General features: G+C 42.1%; 1 protein-coding gene across 3 annotated transcripts in view; it reads left to right on the forward strand.

Moving 5' to 3' along the window:
- aldh3b1 (aldehyde dehydrogenase 3 family, member B1) overlaps window positions 1–10052 on the forward strand; it is an 83835-nt gene that overhangs the window by 47206 nt on the left and 26577 nt on the right. The window lies entirely within an intron of this gene.

Raw genomic sequence — 10052 nt, forward strand, 5'->3', positions numbered from 1 at the left:
CCCCACCCTATTCAAACCCACGACCGTTGCTGGCCAATACAATGGCCAATACAATACAATACAATTTTATTTATATAGCGCATTTTACAACAGCTGGAGCTGTAACAAAGCGCTTTCCATATGCTATAATTTTACCTGAACAGGATTACTTGCTGTACCAGAGAGAGTTGGTATTAATCCCAGGGTAAGTGAATGTGGATGTGAAGTCACACTTGTATTGTATGCAAGTGTAGAGTACTACGGAAATGTGCAGCAGCCAATGTGAAGTAAAAATATTTTGACTGGCAAATATTTTCACACATACTCAACAAATATGTTAGTGGGTTAGTGAAAGGGCTGCACGATTTTGAAAAAAACAACAAAAAAAAAACAACCCAATTGCGAATATCCATCCATCCATCCATCTTCTGTACCGCTTCTCCTCACTAGGGTCGCGGGGGGTGCTGGAGCCTATCCCAGCTATCTTTGGGCAGTAGGCGGGGGACACCCTGAACTGGTTGCCAGCCAATTGCAGGGCACACAGAGACGAACAACCATCCGCACTCACACTCATACCTAGGGGCAATTTAGATTGTTCAATCGGCCTGCCATGCATGTTTTTGGAATGTGGGAGGAAACCGGAGTACCCGGAGGAAACCCACGCAAGCACGGGAAGAACATTCAAACTCCGCACAGGATGGCCGGAGCCGGGATCGAACCCACGCCCGATGCTGTCTCTCACTGTGAGGCCATCGTGCGAACCAGTCGACCACCGGGCCCCCCCAATTGCGAATATTCAGACCAATATTGCGATTGCGATTCGATTTGCGTTTTTTTGTATTTTACACGTTATCCGTTCCTGCTTCGACTCGCTTTATTTTATACTCGTTTAAACATTTCCTTTGCACTTGTCTCTCATTTCCTCGCACGCCACGCCAGCATATCCGCACATCTCCTCCACTGCACTCTTCTTCTCGCCTGCGCACACATATCCACACGTCACACACAAGCTTGTCACATCCAGTATGCTATCCTCTCTAAGACTGAATCTTAATCTGAAGGTACTGTGTATCAGAAGGATATTAAACGAGAACACATTAGTCACATTCAGAAATTTATATTTTTTCTGTCGTTTTTTTTGTGAACGTGAGTGCAAAATGCAATGTGAATGCATTTTTTTCTTCTTAATACAATGGGATTAAAAGACATTCAGTTAGTATTTTTTGGGGGGGTTGTCTGGGTTTTTTTTTAATCTCCTTTCTTTCTGCAATTGTCTTGGTTGATAGAAAATTGGCGGTCTGTGTAAAACGTCACATTCTTGTACACACAGCGTCTTTTACCCATCTGAACTATTAGTGATTGCTTATTTTGTTGTAAGACCAAGTGCGTATTGGCCAGTGCGTATTGTATTGAATTGCAAACACAACGCTATGATAGTGGTAATTTTTCATCCATTCATTTATTTATTTTTATTATTTCATTGTTAGTATTGAGTCCCTCTACCAATTCTCCATAATTGCTCAATGTGGCAGAAGAATGTTGTATAGTCTGCATCTTTTGTACACCTGTAATTTGTATGTCTTGGTTTACTTAACATTATTGGGAAAGCAGGGGCCTGAGCTCCATCAATGTTTGTTTTGCTTTTTGAAGATAAGCAAATGTGTTTGATTTCTAATTCTCAATTGGGAGTACACACAGTACATTAGATTGTACTATTTTTTTTGTTGCTTAAATATAGTGGCTAGAGATTTTTCAATATTTTTTCGCATTCCTCATCCCTCAAGTTTCTTCTTATGTTGTGTGTTGCACCCTATCAATATCTATTCAGATAACAAATCCCTCATTCTCAATGGGCTATGGTGTTATTTTGTTAAATACAAACATTTTTATTACGATGGAGCGTTTCTATGCATACAAACGTTTTTTGTTTTGTTTTTCCATATGTCGTCACTATATGATATCAATCCTCTTGGCCCACGACAACTGACACGTCTCAGACCCATGCAATAGCTACAACGCCCTATTGTTATAATACTTACGCCATGATCCGGATAGTTATCTAGCTTCTGCAGACCTTGCTAATTATCGCATCAGTTAAATCAGGTGTGTTGCGGCAGGGAGAAATGGAAAACAGGCAGGACACCGGCCCTCGAGGAACAAGATTGAAGACCCCTGTCATGTCACAACGAGCCAGGAAACCGAGGGGGGCCCGGACCACTATTTGAGAAGTATCTTAAAGCGAACTCTAAAGTACACTGGAAGCCAGTGAAGAGAGGTGGTTTATATTATCCGTCTTCTGAGCTCCTTGGACCAGTTGGAGGCGCTTGAGGAAGGACTGGCTGACTCCAAAGTAAAGTGCATTATACTAATCTAGCCTAGATGTAACGAAGGAATGAATTACTGTTTCAGAGCAACCTTGGCCAAGACAAAAGGTCCTGCCAGTCAAATAGGATTTAAGCCACTCTAGAGCGCTAGCTGTAATGTCCACCGGGTGCTGTAAACTGTGTCAAACGCTGAAGTCCGTAACACGGCTGACTCTATGCTATGCATTTTCTTGAAAGTTGACAGGAAAACCTCCATGACGTTCAATTTATCCAAGAAAGATCTTAACTGCAGCACCTTTTTTTAGAAATAAAAGGCAATCTAGAAATGGATCTAAAGTTTGACAGCACACCTTGATCAAGTCCAAGTTTCTTAACCAGGGGTTGCACCACAGCGTGTTTAAAATATTGGAGGACTACACCACAGAAAGACTGCGGTTGATAATGGCCAAAACCGATTCGCCAATACTTGGGAGAACTTCCTTAAAGTACTGAGGAAGGGGAACATCGTCATATGATGATATGGCAAACCACATGCTCCAAAGATAACAATTAGATCGCCTCAAAGGAATCCAACACTGTGCAACATGGAACGTGGACAGAGGCGTACAATGTCGCGTTCAATACAAGAGCCTTGGCTTTTGCAACCTTATCCATAAAAATTTTCAAAAATATATTGCACATTTGAGGGGACTAGTCGGGGGGTGACGGGGTTTAAGTGCAGAATCAATAGTTTTAAATAGTTTGCCGATTATGACAATTTTCTTGAATAAGACTAGACAAGTATTCCCTCTTTAACCTTGCTTTGCTAACAGTGCTAGCAGTCTTTTAGGATTTGATGAGACCTGCAGCCTGTCTTTTTTCCACCTGCGTTCTGATTTGCGGCATTCTTGTTAAGTTGCATGAGTTCTTTCATTAAACCATGGCTCCGGTCATACTTTTGGCCGCAGAATTTTTAATGGAGCCACAGAATCCCAAATATTACTGCAACAACAGTGGAACCAAGAGCTGAGTTCCTCTGTGTTTGATGAGGGTACAAAGAGCTGATCAAAGGCTGCCAGGAACCGACAAGCAGTGAAGGTGTTAAAAATCCGGAGGCTGCATTCACTGGAAGTAGGTTTAACAGCAGCAGAGGAAAACACAACATCAAAGCACGCAGTCATGTGATCAGAAATAAAATTGTTCAACACTTTCAAATTTGAGATAGATACACCAAAGGTAAGGACAAAGTCTATGTCCCTGTTTATGAGTGGGGCCAGACACGCATTGCACCAAATTGAAAGAGTCTTTGAGTCTCGAAAAGTCCTTTGCCAGTCCATTTCCAGGACTGCACACATGTATATTAAAATCCCCCATCAGCAGGATGTAATCATATTTTAGCATGATTTTGGCAAAAAGATTTGAAAAGCCATTCAAAAATTCCTTGTTGTATTTGGGAGGTCTGTAGTTGATAGCGCAGAGCACAGGAGCAGCCCTGCCTACTTCAAAGAGCGTGCTCTCGAAGCTGGTGATCAATATGGCCAATATACACTGTTTACATTCAAAATTGTTTTCAGAAATAGTTGCCGTTCCCCAACCACGATCTGACGTTTTCGCAGCGTCCAAGTAAGAACCAGACACGCATTGCACCAAATTGAGTCAATGAGTGTCAAAAAGTCCTTGCCAGTCCATTTACAGGACAGCACACATGAATATAACCCCCCCATCAGGACGTGATAGTATTTTAGCATAATTTCGCCAAGTCATTCAGAAACTCCGTTGTATTTAGGAGATCTGTAAATGAGCACAGGAGCAGCCCTGCCGACTTGCCGAGAGTGCTCTTGAAGCTGCTGATTGATGTGGCCAATATACACTGTTTACATTTAAAAAAATGTTAAAAAATAGTTGACTTTCCTCCAACATACCTGACGTTCTCGATATTTCCAAATAAGAGCATGCAGGCAGTAATAGAGTTCGACCTTCGTGCCGCGGGTCTCCGTCATGCAGAGGAAATCCAAGTCCACGTTCGTATTTTGACAGCCATTTTAGCACAATGGTTAAACAATACAATAACTGAGATTATCCACCCCGATCAGAGTGGATTTATTATAGGGAGACACTTGTTACTAAATTTGTTATCGTTACACCACTGACCGGACACAGTTGGGTTTGGTAGGAGCTCAAACTTTTATTGCTCATAACAGAGGCGATACAGACATTTCTCTGCCATCGCTACAGTATGGCGATTTTCTTCTTCTTCCCGAAATTCTTCTTTTTGTTCACTTCGCCAACAGTCCTTTCCAAAAAAAAAATTGTTACACGCTTAAGCCTGGGACAGTAATGTGGCGTGCGATGTGTGTTGGTGGCGGGAGGAGAGACCCAGATGAGAAATGTGTGTAAAATGAAAAAGGGAAAAGGATAGATGACAATAAATAATAAAGCAAGCAAATTGACGCCTCGTCGTCTGTGTCGTGTCCCTCGTGCTGACTCCAGTCAGTTCGTCCTCACCATGGTGTGGAGCTGAGAAAACTGACACAAGCCGGATCGAGGAAGATAACAAAATATTCAGCACTGCCCTCTGCAGTACAGCACATTATCATATCCTAACATAAACAAAATCAGAGAAAAGGTCATCATCGCAATATTATTTCAAAGAAAATATACTATTTCAGGTGCTACATTATAATACCAAAAGCAGAGTAAAATCACAACAACAGTGTTGTCATTGGATGCCCATAAGGCATTTGACCGAGTATCATGGAAATATTTAATGCATACATTAAGAACATTTTAATGTTGTCCTAAATTTATAAATTGGATTGAAACGATTTACTCTTCCCCACAGGCAGCTGTTAGAGTCAGTGGGTGTGGGTCCACACGGTTCAATTTGGAGCATGGATGCTGTCAGGGGTGTCCGTTGTCACCCCTGCTTTTTGCTATTTGTATCGAGCAGCATGCTCAATTTATTTGGGATGATCATATGAGGAGTATCAATAGGTGAGAAAGTACATAAGATATCTGTATGCGAATGATGTCCTCTTGTATTTGACAGAGCCATCCATTACAATTCCATGTCTCGTGAATCAGATATTACAATATGGATATTATTCTGGTTATGAGATTAATGTTGCTATATGGAGGCGATTGATATTTTGGGGGATATTCCACCAGAGCTCAAATGGCAAAGTGGGTTTCGCTGGCCAAAAAATGGCATAAAATACCTGGGAATTTATATTCCACTTTCGTTGGACAATTTGTATGAAACGAATTATACCAGAAAAAATAATATTGTTAAAAGCCATCTCTACACACTCTAAACACATTCCTGAGCAAAATGAGGTAGATCTTGTTAACCTGTTAGGCAAAAAACAACCAAGAATCAAGTATTTACTTACTTTGGCCAGTAGGTGGCGCTACCACTACGATGAAAAATATATTTGTATATGTCTGAAACTTTCTTAGGGGCTCTAGCAAGTCATTTTTTTTAGAATGCACAAGAAACTAATGAAATACTGATGATTTTACCAGGCTTGATGTGTTTGCAACGTTTCGTGCAATTTTGTTAATGTCTAAAACTGGAAAATCAGTGTTATTTCATCTGCAAACTGCGATGCCATGACCAGAGCTTTTTGTGAAAAATCACAAATTTGGTGGTGGATCTTTCTTGTGTATTTTCTTACTTCAGCCAGTAGGTGGCGCTACTGCTACGATGAAAAATAAGTTTGTATATGTCTTCAGGCCTGTGCTATTATCAAATGTGAGAAATCTTCCCGAGAAATTATTGTGCAGTTAAAGTTAGAGCAGCTTTTGTTGTCAAAGCTACGTCAATGTTTGAAGTGAATTCAAAATGGCAGAGTTCCTGTGTAAATAAGCATATGGCTCCAAGAGACTTTTTTTGTTGTCTTGGCTGTTACGGCCCTTGGCTAAGGCCCACCTACAAGGCCACGCCCTTGTGCCTTGTGTTAACTCTTCCACCCTTTCGTAGTAAAGTCAATGGACTTGTGCCTCATCGTTGGCCCGGTTTCCTGCTCGTTCCTCATTGGTGGACTGCTTTCGCCCTCGTTCTTCGTTGGTGGACTGCTTTCCCGCTCGTTCCCCGTTGGTGGACTGCTTTCCTGCTCGTTACTCATGGACGTCTCAAAAAGGCTGTGAGGCGTGACTTCGGAGTCCGTAATAAAGTGCTTGTTTTGCCTGCTGTTCCTGGTAGCACATTAGCGGCCACGTTTTCTGGTCCATATGAAATAAAAAAAGAATTTAATGGCACAAACTATGCTGTTACTGCCGTTTCAATGATACGCTGGCGAAAGAAAGTTTTAACGCGCACTCACTCACCATGGGTTGAAGTTGCGATGACGTTCGCTCGGCTTCACTGGTCTTGATGTTGATGTGTAGTTATGTATGTCACGTCAAACAGTCAAGGGTTAGTCTTAATCGTAGTCATTTCAGTCCAGATGTCATGCCGTGAAGTCAAGTAAATCAAATAAATAAATCAATGGCTACGGTCTTCCAAACTTCAAATCAAAATCATACGCGCATATGCGGTAATCAATACAATATACTATCTTCTATCTTCCAGTTTGTACATAAATAATGCGTCTTGAGTAAGTGCGGTTGAAAAACGGTATCCGACCAGCGTTCCCCCACCTGTCTGCATTCGTTATTTATGGATGAACGCAACCAGTGCTGACGTCATCAATTGCCCTAGTGGTGGTGTTGCCATACTGCATTACTCAAAAGAAAACTGCTCCAACATATGCAGTCAACACACGTGTAAAAAAGCGTAAAACGCAAATTTGCCATATGTGCCGATGCTGGTGGAGTCCTGATGCAGGAGGATGACAGTGGGGTAGATCGTCCTATTAGTTCACGAAAATTCGATAGATGCCAACTCCATTAATCACCCATTGTGAAAGAAATGATGTCACTGTTGCTTACTCTCCAACACTTTGAGGTGTACTTTGGGTCCAGCTGTCCGCCTGAGTAGAATTATGACCTCAACTTTGTTTTGTATTTTGTGTATGTTGTACTTAATACAAATTTTTGTTTTGTATTTTAAGGGGGGGGGTGTTACGGCCCTTGGCTATGGCCCACCTACAAGGCTAAGCCCTTGTGCCTTGTGTTAACTCTTCCACCCTTTCGTAGTAAAGTCAATGGACTTGTGCCTCATCGTTGGCCTGGTTTCCTGCTCGTTCCTCATTGGTGGACTGCTTTCCCCCTCGTTCTTCGTTGGTGGACTGCTTTCTCGCTCGTTCCCCGTTGGTGGACTGCTTTCCTGCTCGTTACTCATGGACGTCCCAATCAACGAGCTCCACCTGTGCAGCTGAGACCAATAAAAGGACCTCGGTTCTGCTGCTCAGGGCGGCTGGGACTTTTGTAAATTTTGGAGACACTAGCTAGTGTTTACTTGTACACATTTGTGAACGTGGTTAATACCTTTATGTTAAGCTCGTTTGTTTGAAACCTACCTCTTTTCTTCACTAAAAATAAATTGTAAACTCTCTCCAAGCCATTTTACAACTTGGTCTATGTTACTTCCCTCCTTCCCTAGCGGAGCCGGTCGTAACATTGGACTTGTACATACTCCATCAAATTTTCAAAAAGCTAGGTGAAACATACATACGGGTCTGCTTCTTTGAAAATTTGTAGAGTGCGTTAGTGAGCCAATTTTTAAAATTTGCACGAGAAACTAATAAAATATTGATGATTTTGCCGCGCCTGATGTGTTTGCATGGTTTCGTGAGATTTCGTTAAGGTTTGAAGAAACTTAAAGTTCTTGCAATCGTTTATTTTTTTTTGTATTGTGTTGGGTTTTTTTTGTTTTTTGCCAAATAAGAGTTGCCAAGGCAATAGGTTTGTGTTTTACATAGCTTTGACAACTTTAATTCTATTTTAGCACTAAACGTACTAAATCGATGAGAAACTGTGGGACGTCTGAAGTTATACGCCTAAGGAATATAGCTCCAGAGAAAAACAATGTCTAAAAAAGGGAAACTTTTAAATACTGACCAACCAGGTGCATGCCCCGACATATCCTTGGATGTGACACAGCGAAAAAGATGTGCAAATTGACAAGTTGACTAGCACCTTTTCATGCATTGTCATGTGTAATCAAAAGCGGGACAACACAGGACTGGTGCTCTGTCCATCATGTCTATTAGTCACAGAGTTTTTGTGTTTGTGTGCGCCTGTGCCCGCCCGCGTGCGCGAGCGTGTTTGTAGGAGACGGGAGGTTGTGAAACAAACTTTTTTATTTTCTTCCTTTTACAAATTAAGAACCTGGTAATGTGGTAAGGTTTGAAAACCTTTATGAAACTACCAAATCTAATCTCCCTCACCAGATCACGTTATCTATCAGTCTGTCTGTCTATCTTTCTGTCTCTGCAGTAGGGCTGGACGATAAACCGAAAATTTACCGTTACCAAAATTTATTACAATGACCGACATTGTCGGTAAATTCGGTGTTTAAAAAAAAAAAAAAAAAGAAAAGTCACTTCTGTCTGCGGCAATGTTGATGCCCCTTTAAGACAACTACAGCGCGTCTAGTCACGTGAATCCACCCATCTGAACAAGAAAGAAAACAGACGACGCTGTAGTAGCTGGCGATTCAAATCCAGAAGCGGCTGACAGGGCTGACGCCGAAGTAAGGTTAGTTGAAGTTGAAATTGGACATCTGTTGTTTGGAAATGTTTTGGGTCCCATAAAGACGATGTTTGAGCAAAAGGACACGAACTACAAAGTGCCCCGTAAGCGCCCATAACAGCCCGTCCAACCTTTTCTTTTTCACCACCCACAACACAACCATGCTGTGCTGAAAGTTCAACGTGAGAAGCAAGGTTCGACAAGTGACAACAGCCCATAACGGAGGCGACACCATACGAGTGAACGTCTCAGAGGTGGACGCGATAGCCTAGCACATAGCTAAAGCTATAGCTCCTCTAGTTACAGTGGCGCGGACAGGATTTAAACGCTTCATGAAAGTAGCCGGCAAGAGGTACGAAAATGTTTGTCGCAAACCGTACTTCCCGGTATGGACAATATCGGGACGGGAGCTTAGACATGTTAAGCATTTTGCATCCACATCAGACTTGTGGTCGAGTTGCAACATGGATCCCTGTTTGAGCCTGACTGTACGTTACATTGTCGATAAGTGGCGACTGCGCACCAGAGTACTCGAGACGGCACATTTTCCTGATGATGTTTATTTGGCTTGCATTGACATTTTTTTTCATTTTATTTAAAAAAAAATTTATTTGGCATTATTTATATCGTTTACAAGAGACCACACAAATCTAGGGCTTTGCACATAGTATTACAGCATTCATGACGCAATCTATTTGCAGAAAAAGATTTTGCGAGAGGTACCCTTTTTCTCCTTGTTCTTTGTGACATTGTTCATGTCATGCAAAGCAAGCTATTTGGAATGTTTATACAAATGATCTGTGTACTTTTATTTTTCATTGAATGTAATGTAGGGCGGCACGGTGGCCGACTGGTTAGCACGATGGCCTCACAGTGAGAGACAACATCGGGTGTGGGTTCGATCCCGACTCCGGCCATCCTGTGTGGAGTTTGCATGTTCTCCCCGTGCTTGTGTGGGTTTCCTCCGGGTACTCCGGTTTCCGCCCACATTCCAAAAACATGCATTGTAGGCCGATTGAACACTCTAAATTGCCCCTAGGTATGAGTGTGAGCGCGGATGGTTGTTCGTCTTTGTGTGCCCTGCAATTGGCTGGCAACCAGTTCAGGGTGTCCCCCGCCTACTGCCCGAAGATA

This window comes from Idiotropiscis lumnitzeri, chromosome 15 (genome assembly GCF_059441095.1).
Source record: "Idiotropiscis lumnitzeri isolate Australia: NSW breed Sydney's pygmy pipehorse chromosome 15, RoL_Ilum_1.0, whole genome shotgun sequence".
Taxonomy (NCBI): domain Eukaryota; kingdom Metazoa; phylum Chordata; class Actinopteri; order Syngnathiformes; family Syngnathidae; genus Idiotropiscis; species Idiotropiscis lumnitzeri.